This window comes from Oryzias latipes, chromosome 12 (assembly GCF_002234675.1).
Source record: "Oryzias latipes chromosome 12, ASM223467v1".
NCBI lineage: Eukaryota > Metazoa > Chordata > Actinopteri > Beloniformes > Adrianichthyidae > Oryzias > Oryzias latipes.
The window spans coordinates 20550058-20563172 of record NC_019870.2 but is presented as its reverse complement, the minus strand read 5'-3'; the positions used below and the strand labels follow the sequence as shown (position 1 = coordinate 20563172).

Below are 13115 nucleotides of genomic sequence, written 5' to 3'. Positions count from 1 at the left end.
AACAAGAAAAGCTGTAAAATACATTGCAAGTAATGGAGTTACCCTTGCACTGCCGTGGTTTTCCAACAAGAACCCATTCTCTTGATGCTTCTCATGCTTTTAAGAAGAATTCTGTTACATGGGAACTCCAGCCTGGTTTTCCCCTTTTCTTAGCTTTTGGTTTAAGAAGGACGTTTCTAGAGTCAAGCAAAGCTTTTGTTTTATTCTCATACAGAGAGGAGATAGCAGAGACATGAGCAGGGTTTTTACGATTTCCATTTCTACATGTAATTACTTCTCTAGGCAGAGAAATATAACTTAATAATGTATATGAATATACAGAGTACAACAACACTTCATCTTTTGAGAGAGTGCTCCAATCCTAGCTTGTACCCTAGCCTCAAAGATAAACTCAGCAAACTTATTTGTATCCCAAAAGGAATATGGTCAGCAAATGATAGTTCATAAAAAATTGTCATGTTAGTCAGGGAGGCATGAGCATCAGCTGTTGTAATACAATGGTCTAATCAGGAAGTCGTATGCCATGCTTCACTAATGTGTGTAAAATTTCAGGCAGCAAGATTTCAGTTGAGAGTGTCAGACCATTATCCACACAAAGATGTTTCAAATGATTTGCAAAAAAAAGATTTGTTGTCAGAGACATCAGAGTTCATTTCACCAATGACAAACACATTTAAAAATGTATAATCTTGCATAAAACATTTAACAAGAGCAAGCATATTAAGAAACTCTGTTTCATTTTGATGACACTCATAGGGGGTGTACAAATTGAGGATGACACATTCCTTTCCGTTCTTCCCGTTAAGTATTGCTATACATCAGTCCACTTCCAGCCTTATTTAAACAGGAATCAAGTCTTTTATCCCAGAGGATGGCTACTCCCCTTGATATTTGACCTCTTATTATTCCATCACCAATGTCCATCTGGGACTCCCCAGCCACATGGAAATAGTCATGTATTGAGTTTAAGCCCTCCAAGTCCTGCTTTGTTAAAAAGGTCTCTTGCAAGCACAGCACATCGCATTTTTCCAACAGTTGGTCTACAAACCTGGATTCCTGGATCTTAATGTGAAAAATGCAGTGGAATGTTCCTTTAGTGCCCTCGCGAATCAGAAGCTGTGAATCGCAAGCCAACTTCAGCGGCCAGACACACGGAGAAAGCATTGACGTCATTGCCCCGCCTCCCCTCTGCTAATGCTCAATGTTAATGAATTTTGCTACAAATTTGGCAGGGTGGATGTGAAAATGCAAACGCAATCCCCTCTTTGCATTTTCGTTTTAATTATGACACAGAATAAGCGGTTTTAAGTATAAAATGAAAAAGCATTTTGAAATATTGATTTTTCATTTTAATTTTGAGTCATTTGATGCAGTTACATTTTGAAAATTAAAAACCATTTCTGTTAATCCATTTTAATTGTCAAATTAGACATTTCTAAATGAATTTTGCTACACATTTACAGTGATCCCTCGCTATAACACGGTTTACCTTTCACGGTTTCGCTACTTCACGGATTTGCATTGTGCATTGTGTTCTGCATTCTGATTGGCTAAAAAGTCACTCTGCTTTTTCTCTACCTGTGCGTCAATAACGTTGCAGTTTAATATGTACACGTACATAAAACAGCTTGCCAAATTTACAACACGTATGTGCAAATTCTCTAGCAGTTTCGAGTTTCTCTAAATCCCAAAGAAAAAGAGCGCCAACAACTGCCTATCACTATCTTCTTCTCCTGAACAAACACACTGTAAACCCTAATAGTCCAATGAGCTCAAAAGTTTTATAATCACTGAACTCAAAAGTAACAAACAAGTTGAGTCAGCTTAAAACCTATAAGCCGATTCAACTTTTGCCACAGTTATATGTTTATTGGACTAAAACATTTTGAGTAAATGAAACCTTGGAGTCAAAACTTATGAGTAATGAGACGTGATGACGTCGTAACGTACGCCCATGAACGTGAACTCAGCCACAGAAGTCTTCAAGATGGCGGAGGTCTGATGCGAGTTTCAGCTGGCCCAAGTTGATAACGCACATACGTCTAGGTAAGTCGTATTATTTTATTTTTTATTATATTTTATGACTTTCGCCTCTGTATTATATATTTGTTGCTTCTTTTGATGTTCCTTCAAGTATATCCTTTGTATTCATGACGTGCTCCATGAGTTTGTATGTATCTTCGAATATTTGTTCTGAATTAAACAATTATGTATGTTTTGCAGTATCATGTCATCAGAGAATTATTGCTTGTGGTTAAAAGAAGTTGTTGGGGCAAAGTTTCAAGTTTTACTTTTACCGAGTTGGTTGGCGCACATTTTAAATTATCTAACCGTTACTAGCTAACCGTTACTACTAGCTAACCGCTAGCTAGCTCTGGCAGAGCGGCTGCCACAGCCACATATACGACTCGGTGGGAATTGCCTTTTTTTTCTACTACTTTTTACCATAGGCTCTGTGATTTGGTAATCGTTATTTTTTTTGTGTAACTTGTATTTCACGTAGTAACCTAATAAATGCAAATGTGGGCTAAGCTAGCTGCCTTACGCTAACATGTTCTCGTATCTTCTTTAGTGAACCGGCGGTGCGTTTGAAAAATAAGAGCGGAGGTAAGTTTTGATTGTAAATAACATGGCTGCAATATTTAAGACACGAGCAGCTCCCAGTCCCACGAATCCTCCGGCTATGGAGAACATTTGACCTTATTGACAAATTAAATTAATTATAAATAAGTAAAAATGTCTAAGCTACCTTAATGTTATGTAGCAGTTATAACTTTGTCCTGAATTGGGCTCGAGTTAAAATACTAAATGTATCATAAAGTTTGCTTAAGACTCAAAAACTGTATTTTGGCCACTGGTTTGGTTGTGATTTGTGTTTCACAATGTCAAATATTTTAAAATAACTTTTTTGTCTCTTCCTAAAACATCCTCTATGTCATTCTAGCTAATGCACAAGTATTTAAAAAATATTAATATAAATCATAGATTACATATTGTGGACAGAGTATTGAGGCTATTGTGAAATGCAGCGGTTTTTCCAAGCTACCAGTAGCTTGAAAAAGCTTTAAAATGTGTTTAACATTTTAAAAAAATTTTTGTAGATGTGAGCTGAGTTTCATCGCATCACAAATGTCAAACTGTTAAAACAGTTTTATTTTGACCTGGACAGACAGACGCAGAGGATGCTGATCTTTTTGAGACAGAAGGCAGCACGAACCGGAAGGCTCTATGCGACTTTCTGCACCTCTATGATAAACAGGTGAGGTGTAACTGCATGGCATGATCAACATTATGCATTAGTATAGCTAAAAGAAGGGGCTGACTTGGATTGATTCATATTAATTACTGAGTGTTTCTAATTCAGTGAATGAGTGTAAATGTTTACTTCACTGGAGAAAAAAACATCAATCAGGGCTCCAGACTGCGAGCAATTGGTCGCATTTTGCGACCAAAATTTGAGAGTGTGCGACTAAATTTTACATCCAGTCGCACATGTGCGAGCAGTAAATTTGCCTCCCCCACCGTCCGTATTTTTTATACATCAAACGTAGAAGGGGCACGTCAATGATCAATGAAATAATCAATGAGACGCGAGCGCACACGCACGCGGGCAGACACACACACTCGCGCACATACTCATGAAACGCGAGCACACTCTCGCGTGATGCCTGTGTGTGAGGCGGCCACTGCGTGTGAGAAGAATAGGGAAAGTCACTGTGAGTGGCTAAAATGCGTGTAGGGGGAGGGGCCTAGAGCTGACCAACCAATCACAGTGGGGTATATGACTCTTGGGGGCGTGACAATGACAGGGTTTTGCAAGCAGGAAACCTGACAGCCCCCTCCCCGGACCACATTAAGGAGTTCCTTACTTTCCTTTAGAACGTATTTATTTGCTCGTAATTTTCTAAATACATGCAGTCCGTGCTGAACTTTTCTCTGGGTCACACAGACCCGGAGGAAGGTTTAGGTTTTGGTTACGGTTACGGCGGCGCATCATACGGGTTTATGCACGGCCGTTACGGCAGCACACCGACCGCTCCCGTCCCGCGGGAGTCGGGTCAGCTGAGAGGAGAATAAATGTCCCACACCTACATGCGTGACAGCTAACGGGGCTTGAACTTTAAACACGCTCGAGCAAAAACAACATTAGTTGTAGACACACTGAAAATACTTGGGGAAAATGCAACGATAGACGTGTTTGAGATGAACCAGCGCCTCGCCTGGATCGTTGGGGAGACCAGGGGGGGGGGGGGGGGGGGGGGGGGCTGTGAGATGAAAGCGAATCTGCAGCAAGACTGAAGGAGAACAGGAAATTGGAGTTGTCCTTAACATTCAATTTAGTTTTAATATTCCTCTCCCCCTTAGTGTGATTTGTGTTATTATATATTTTATGATTATTTTAATGTTTTGTAATGTATGTAGCCTTTTTTAATGAATTGGTATTTTAAATTATTTTAATTAATCACTCCACTACAAAAACCATCAGGACACATGTCCCATAATGCATTGTTTTGTAGTCTGTAGGGCAGCTTTCAGTCAGTTCAGTACTAAATTTCCAGCTGTGTCCGGGTAGGTTTGCCCCTTGCTCCCACCCCTTTCTCGCGATATTTTTGTGATGATTGACAGTTAATGTTGGAGCAAAAACAAAAATATATGTCACACACCAGGTGATCTGCGCAGCGTTGAGTTCACCTGGGTGATCTCAAACACGCTTATTGTGCATCTTGGCTGCACCTATTTGGTGTCACCAAGATAAATTTCCATCAGTTTTTTTAACTATTTGTACTGTCATGACAGCGATGGTGCTGTCAGTTTACCTTGTTGCATTTTCAAAAGTGAAGAATAAAATGTGACACCGAATGAGAAACAGCACACTGTAATTTCTGCATCTATTATTAAAGTATTTATTAGTAATACAGTGGAAATTAGTAGATTTGGTTAGAATGTTGATTTACGGTATGCGCCCCTAAATTTTCTGGTTGTGCCCCTAAAATTTTCAGTTAGGGGCCACTGTGCTCCTAGTGAAAAAAGTTAGTCTGGAGCCCTGTCAATGTTGATCCCAATGCATTTGTAAATATGAATTTAATGTCATCTTATGTTTGGTGTATTTTTTGAAATAACTGTACAATTTTAAGATTATTAAAAAGACTAGATGAACTGAACTGAGCCAGACCAAAGGGTGCAGTCATTTGAAATATGTTTGCCTTATTAATTTGTCTTTGTCTCTGTGCAGCAAGAGCAGACTGCTGATGTCAAAGGTACTCCTGTCCTGCACTGGCTTCCCATATACAAACGTGAGGAGGACCCACAGTTCTTCAAAGTTTGGAATGTAAGTACTTTATGATGGATGTGCTGGTTAATACTCCAGCTGTGTGGGTAATACAGCTTAACCATAGAGTCATGCCAAAGCAATATTATGTGGCAGAGCACATAGTCTCCTAAAATATTGCACTCCAGCTCATCTGTGCTCCTGTACCTGACCGCGGACCTCGCCTCTGGCTCATCTCGGGCCCACAGCCGTCCCCTATTTCATCTGGATGACGCCAATCTGCTGGATTTAAAAAATGCAGTTGTTGAGCTAGAAAATGTAATTCTTCTCAAAGAGTTCTGGTACATCGCCTGTCCGTCCTGGGGAGGAGTTTTATTTTATTTTATTTTTATAAAGGAGTTTTTACTAACTGTGTAAAAGGGTCTAATGGCAGCGATGTGATGTGTGTAAATGTGATCCTGTTTTCAGATGTCATATTTTTTTGTGTACAGTGCCTTATGGAATCATGAGGACTCTTACAAATAGTCTTATTTTGATTCCATTTGATTTTGTATTATATAAGCTCTGTTCTTCCAGATCCTTTTCAAGCAATAAATCAAGCTCTACATGACTTTAGTTAAAGATCACTGTATTGAATTAAGCAAATGTGATTTAATTGACGTTTTGTTTTATTTTCTGTCTTTTTAATCAATGCATTTCATCATTTCTGTAATGAGTTTGATAAATATGTGTAAATTTTTTATTGCTTTGACTACAATCCTTGAAATCATTAATTTAAATCAATTTTAATAATTTTCCTGATGTGTAATTTCTGACCTTCTCTTAAAATGTCAATTTCAGGTTGTAGTTTTTGCATAAAGTTTTCTTCCCTCAAGCGATCAATTCTCTCTCTTTAATACTACACTGTATTTTTTCCTTTGCAGATTAGAGTCACCAGAGCCAGACATCAGCTGCACCTCTGTTGGCATTCTGACCGTCAGCAACAACAATACAAGTTCAGTGCATTTCTGTCCGCTCAGTACTGCAGTTGTGGTGGAAGATGAGCTTGTGGTAGGCAAATTTCCTAAATGGGTATTTTTTTGAGCGCTAATGTTTATAGGGAAATGGCAGCCTAAGAAAATACAGTTTTATGTGGGAAAAGTATAAAAAAAAAGGCTGATAAACAATTTTTGCTTTTCTTGAAATGTAAGAATGCTCTTTTTTTATGAAGTTGTATAAGGAAATGGTGTAAAAAAGATTAGTGCTCATTTTTTGCTTTTCTTTAAGACTGATTTATTTATTTTTTATGGCTTGTGCACTTTTTCTTAACACAAATTGTGCAGTGTTTTACCTTTTTGTAGTACCACAAGTTGTTCAAATGTACTTGTGTAAGGTGGTTTAAAAATAAACTTGCAATTACAATTCTGCCTCAGTTTTTCTTTTGTAAAAATGGCCGTGACTAAGAAGGACAAATAAGACTAGTTTAGACTTCAAATGATTAATTTTGAGTTGAGATATATTAAAGTTTTTTAGTTAATAAACTAATGTATTAAGGTTCAATAAAAACAAAATATTCTAGTTCAGTAAAGTAAGAATCTTTTAGTTAGTTAAATAAAAAGTTATAGTTTAATTTTAGTTAAATTGTTTTATTTTATTCAACTCAAAGATTTTAAGTTCAAATAACTTATACTTTTTAAGTAAGTCAACTTAAAAATTATTATGTAATCTGTTTGTTTGTTTCCTTTTTACACCGCGGGCTTCAGAAGGAGAAAACACTGCAGAGTGGAGTCAGGATGCAGCAATTCAGTCTGAAGAGCAGTGAAATAAACCTGAGTCACTATTTGTCCGACTGTACTTTGTATTTTTTATAATCATTTTAAATTTTCTCCCGTATAATTCAATTACTCTCGGGCCGCGGTGGGCGGGGCTAATCTCCGCAATTTGAAGCCTTCTGTTCACGGTGATGATTAAAATTATTATTTGACAGTACAGTACAGAAGTTTTTTGTTGAAAAAACTTTTCTAAAGTACTTTTATTTGTGAAACAAATTCTTGAGCCTGTAAAATGGATTGTTCTTTCTTTTCAATGTATAATAGAGTTTTTAATTGTATAATAATTGTGAGAAAAAAAATAGAGGTTTCTACTTCACGGATTTTGCCTATCACGGGTTCTTTTTGGAACGTAACCCCCGCGATAAACAAGGGTTTACTGTACCTGATAACTTTTTGAAAACGAAATTTCAAATACCATTTTCATTATCATTTTAATTAAGTGACAGAAAAAGCTGTGTTGAAGTAGAAAAGGAAAAAGCATTTTGAAGAATTGAACTTCAGCGGCCGGACACACGGAGAAAGCAGTGACGTCATCGCCCCGCCTCCCCTCTGCTAATGCTCACTGAGAAAGAATTTTGCTACAAATTTCGCAGGGTGGTTGTGAAAATGCAAATGCAATCCCCTCTTTGCATTTTCGTTTTAATTATGAACCAGAAAAAGGGGTTTTAAGTATAAAATGAAAAAGCATTTTGAAATATTGCTTTTTCATTTTAATTTTGAGTCATTTGATGCAGCTTCATTTTGAAAATTAAAAAGCATTTCTGTTAATCCATTTTAATTGTCAAATTACACATTTCTAAATGAATTATGCTACACATTTACCTGAGAACATTTTGAAAATGAAATGTCAAATACCATTTTCATTATCATTTTAATTAAGTGACAGAATAAGCTGAAGAAGAAAATGAAAAAGAATTTCGGTGGATTACTTTTTCATTTTAATTTTGAGTCAAAAAAATGCAGGTTCATTTTGAAAATGAAAAAGCATTTCTGGTTTTGACTTTTCTTTTTATTTATGCTACACAATCGCTTCCATAGTTTTTAAGTAGAAAAGAAAAAGCATTTTGAAGGAATGCTTTTTCATTTTAATTTTGAGTCATTTGATGCAGTTACATTTTGAAAATTAAAAACCATTTCTGCTAATCCATTTTAATTGTCAAATTAGACATTTCTAAATGAATTTTGCTACCCATTTACCAGATAACATTTTGAAAATGAAAAGTCAAATACCATTCTCATTCACATTTTAATTAAGTAAACAGAAAAGCTGTGTTGAAGTATAAAAGGAAAAAGCATTTTGAAGTATTGCTTTTTCATTTTAATTTGGAGTCAAAAAATGCAGTTACATTTTGAAAATGAAAACGCATTTCTGGTTTTGACTTTTATTTTTAATTATGCTACAGAATCGCTTCCATACAGGTGTTGTATCGAAGAGTGAGGATTCCAAACCTGCACACTGACACGCCCACTCGTTGTGACACCAGTAACTCCAGTGGCCCGCGGGTCTCTGATTTCGATCCACCTCTTTTAGCCCCCAGGCCAGCACCAAAGACACGCTGATTGCTGTCCTGAGCCATTTCCGTGACACGCTCCAAACTAAACACCCGATTATTCACGTCAGTGGTGATCGCAGGAAGTTCCGCACACAACCACTTGAAGCTTTTTTTTTTTTTTTTTTTTTTTTTTTTTTACAACCACTTGAAGCTGTAGCGCGCGTCCAATTGCGCTGACGTCAGGATGTAACCTCGCCACTCTCCTAAGCAGTCCGCAAACATCCAGACTCGTAAATGAAACTGGTGGCAAGTCCTCCAAGTAATGCGATAAAAATCGCGGAATATTTTCCCCACATTCATTGAGGACTTTCATACAACTTTTCAAGTTATTTATGCATTTTTGCACTCCTTTGTTCGTCATATTTCGCTGCGTTGTCGGGCAGAGCTCAAACAACTCTCTTGGAGGCCTCAATTCCATTCAGAGTTAGAGGTGTTTGTAGCTACTAGCACAATTTCATCCAGACTTTGGATTTCATCCAAGTTCTAAGTTTTCACAGCAAGGAAATGTAAGAGTTCATCCTCCACAATTGTTTTGCCATCAACAGTCTTGTAGACCTCAGAGGCAAGCATTAACAAATGTTGGAACACAAATGTCTGAGGATAAATCTTAATAGTTCAGTTGTAGTTGTGACTTTTATATTAAAAGTGTGGTTTATGATGGGTTTAGGCAAAATAATAAACTGTTACCACCATCTATAAATACTGGAGGTTTTAATGAAAAACCTCATATTTGAGATCTTGGCTCAACCATAAAGTTTCTAAGTTGTGGCACATTTGATTTTTTTTTAGAACACCCACTCATGCTTACTTTTTGGGCTTGCCTCTGTGATGTCAAGCGCTGTGGATGGGGCGGCTGAGCTTGATGTGGTTGCAGTGGTTGATGGAAAACATTTTTGCAACCTTGTAGTTAGGATTGAAAACTGACTGGATGCACACAAAATCAAACTGCAAAAAGAAAATGTACAAATTTGGAGGGTATGGCGAAACTTGCAGATTTCTTAATGTTTGCAGATTGTTTCAAGTCACGGATAGCTGCCAAACCTTTCTGTAATGAGTAAATGTCGCCAGCAGGGGGTGGCCACACCATGTTGCAACATTGGCCTGATAAGTTCAGTTTAATGGGCTTTTAAAAAACAGTACTGTACTTAGTAATTATGGGGAAAAAAATTAAGCTTACCTGTCATTAATATGTCTATAGATCAGACTGTTTTTTCCATGAACACAATTTTTGCAGATTCAAAAACTCTTTGTGCAGACACCCAGGTTAAAGGTTGACATAAATGTCAAGAAAGGGCCCATACTATCATGCAAGTTTAAAAAATGATTGGCTAGACCACATCTGGCTCTTCTACCCCTTCATTGTGGATCTCTGGTTAAAGAAAAGTAAAACATTTTGTTTTATTTTAAAAGTATCTCTAAAGTTAAAAGTAATCAAGTAGTAAAAAAAAGTAAACTAACTCATCCTTTATTCAACTTATTAACAAACAGTTGAAAGACAGAACATATTACAAGTCAAACTAAAACATTTTGACGGGTTTTTTGTCCTTGTGAACAACAGAAGAAAAGGAATTGGAGGTCAGTAAGCACAACCAGAATTAAGGCGCACCAGATTATATGGCAGATTTTAATTTTTGGACAGATTAAGGATTTTAAGCACATTTTACGGTTAGAAAAATACAGATCCCTATGGTAGACTGAAAAAATCTTATTTTATGTATAAAAAGTGACAGGATGACAGTCAAACATTGTGCTTAACTGAAGCAGATATTCTGATTCACAAAACTCAAAAATCATGTGAGGCGATGTTTACGAGTAAAATGAAAGCAGACAAAAAACAACAATACTGAGGCTTCAATAGAGAAAGCAGACAAAAGGTTAAAAGGGGCCAGAAACAGACAGATGGAAATGGAGTAAGCGTTGTGTTGGCTCAGATACAGACAGAGGAGTCACACAGAAATGAAGCCACAAGCTGCTGCCAGATAGTGAACACTTGTTGGCACAGGTTAAACAATCAAAGCTATATTAACAAATCTCATCATTAGGGCTAAATTGAACATTTTTCATAAATGTTTAAATATTTCCTGTTTTTATGGAAATGTGGTGAAACCAGGTTCTGTATTTCTATTTTTAGCTTTAAATGAGATCATTTGTGCTTCCCCTTCGCTAATTAGACACTTTAATCTAACATGTCCAAGCTAAACAGGTTATGGGGAGTGAGAGGTGGGCCTCCAGGACCCATGGAAACGGAAAATTCCTCCTTTTTTTCCACAATAATAATTAATCTGTGTTAGATAAATGGATCCAAAAGTGCCACTGGTTAGTGAGAAGTGAGGTGATTGCTTGTTAAATCTTGCTTCTTAAATCTGAAACAGATTTGGGGTCATCTAATGCAGGCACTTGGCCAAGGGTCTGCAACCTAAGGCTCTTTTACCCCTCCACCGTGGCATGCTGATTAAAGAAAAAAAAGTTTTTAAATTTAACTGTAACTGTAAAGTAAAAAGTTAGTAAATATTTAATATATAAAAAGAAAAGTAAAGTAAAATATCACTGCAAGGCTCCTGACTACCCATGATGCGCCAACAATCCACCAAGCACTTCACCTTTTGAGTCTAACAAAGTCTGACTAAAATATTTTGACAGATTCTTTTATTTTGAAAAGAAGTCATGTGAAACTGTAAAAAGTTATATATTATTTTAATATTTAAAAAAAACGCTTTATTCTCTTTATATTTATGTTTTGTATGTGCCAAAAAAATGACGGTTCGTTTTTATTTATTATAATAGTAACAATAACATAAATGCAAGTGTCTTATTTCTGGATTTCTGGACACTGGGTTGCTGTCAGTTATACTCGAATGGGTTTTAAAGTGATGAAGGTTGCAGATCCTGCACTTGACAAAATTAGATCTGGGAGTACAATCAGGTGGGAATTGACAACATGTTTAAAACAAAGTGTTTTACCTTTACAAGAAAGTGCATTTAAGAAAAGTATGCATCCATCATTTTGGAGTCAATCTTTTAAATAACTCAGTTTTTCTTGTGTTTGAGAAGACAATGATATTTTATATATAAATCCAGGCAGATGAAACAGATAAAAATATATTTAATTCAATTATTGTAAACATTTAAAAGCTATGTTTTATAGATGATTGGCTTAAGGGTAAAAAAAAAACATAAATAAAATCTATTTAGTTAAACATAAAATGCGACTTTGCAGCTCTCGCTGGATGTTGGTCAGTAAGAAACTGGCTCAAATGGCTCTTTTCGTTTTTAAGGTTGCAGAACCCTGGGTTAGGCAAACGTGTTTACATATTAAAAGGTTGATTAAGAGCTGAAAACAAGGTGAGGAAGAAGAGTCAAGAGAATTTATGTTGGGTTTAGATGCAGCTCCTTTAACTTCTTTTACTTTTGACAGCAACACATCCAAGTTCCTTTCAAAATAAAACACACCTTGTGACTAATAAGATCCTCCTGAAGATTTACTTAACTTAAAAAGGGCAAAAAAATCCAAGTCAAACACAGCATTTTCTATCATTATGGATGAAAGGACTGTAGATTAAACTTGTATCGATATGTTATTTGACATAATAATAATATAAACACGAACGATAAAAATCAATGAATTAAAACAAATTAGCCAAAAACAAATCCATATTTTATTCAAATGTTTGTATTTTTTTTAAAGCCCAAGAGCCACATTAGAGAGATAAAGGAGTTGCATATGGCTCTGGAGCCTCAGGTTGCAGCCCCCCAGGCCTAACCATTTTTTTTCCTCAGCTGTGAAGAATTTCAAATGTTTCTCTAGAAAGTTCAGATAGATTCTCTTGTTGTATTTGTGTAAAACCATAGGTTTTATTTACAAGACTGGGTTGGAGAGACAAGAACAAGTTCGTATTATTTACAACAACAACAAAAAAAATCAGTGGAAAATCAGTGCAAACTAAACTGTTTTTAGACGGCTCTTATTTTTGTTCGCCACATTCCCCAGATCCAGACCTGGGATCAGCGCTAATAGAGGTCTTTATAGCCCCTGGGAAGAGAACCACCCACAGAATCGTGATTGACAGATAGCTTCTCAAATGGGGTGACAGAGGTCTGACGGCCTCCCTCCTTCCCTCCTCCTCCTCCCCCTCCTCCGTCCGAGCTTGTCTATCGTCTCACTCCGCGCGCGAATCCGCCTGGAGTCTCTTCGGTGAGCCGAAGAACAACTCATTGAAGTTCTAAACATGGAAGACAACAACTTAGAAATGCCCGTTTGACTGGCGGAGATCTTCCAAGGTGAGTTTGAAGGTTTTAATGGCTCCGAGGGAATTAGCGGCTTGGCAGCGGCGGGAATGGGAGTCTAAACTTCGCTCCGCCGAACGGGGGTGGGGGTGGGGGTGGGTGGGGGTATGGGATGTAGTATGCATGGTACTAGCTTGTTTGTTAGCCCATCTTTAGCATATTTGGCAGCATCAAACGGCTACATATAGTCACGTGCCA

General features: G+C 37.0%; 1 protein-coding gene and 1 long non-coding RNA gene across 6 annotated transcripts in view; both read left to right on the top strand.

The window, feature by feature from the left end:
* Positions 1–1755: 1755 nt before the first annotated feature.
* LOC105355272 lies at positions 1756–6670 on the top strand. Of its 2 annotated transcripts, none has more exons than XR_002874372.1 (5): positions 1756–2046; positions 2573–2607; positions 3170–3259; positions 5234–5329; positions 6193–6670. It is a non-coding gene; the product is annotated as an uncharacterized LOC105355272 (long non-coding RNA). The 2 variants fall into 2 exon arrangements; XR_002874373.1 differs by having other exon boundaries at positions 3102–3259.
* A 6092-nt stretch (positions 6671–12762) lies between these two features.
* Positions 12763–13115, top strand: part of LOC101163752 (interleukin-11 receptor subunit alpha) — a 79918-nt gene continuing 79565 nt past the window's right edge. For 2 of the 4 annotated variants that reach the window (XM_023961192.1, XM_023961191.1), the window contains exon 1: positions 12764–12911. The gene's annotated coding sequence lies outside the window, so the exon portion shown is untranslated. Of the gene's footprint in view, positions 12912–13115 lie in introns of all 4 variants that reach the window. The other 2 variants (XM_023961193.1, XM_023961194.1) reach the window with 2 other exon arrangements.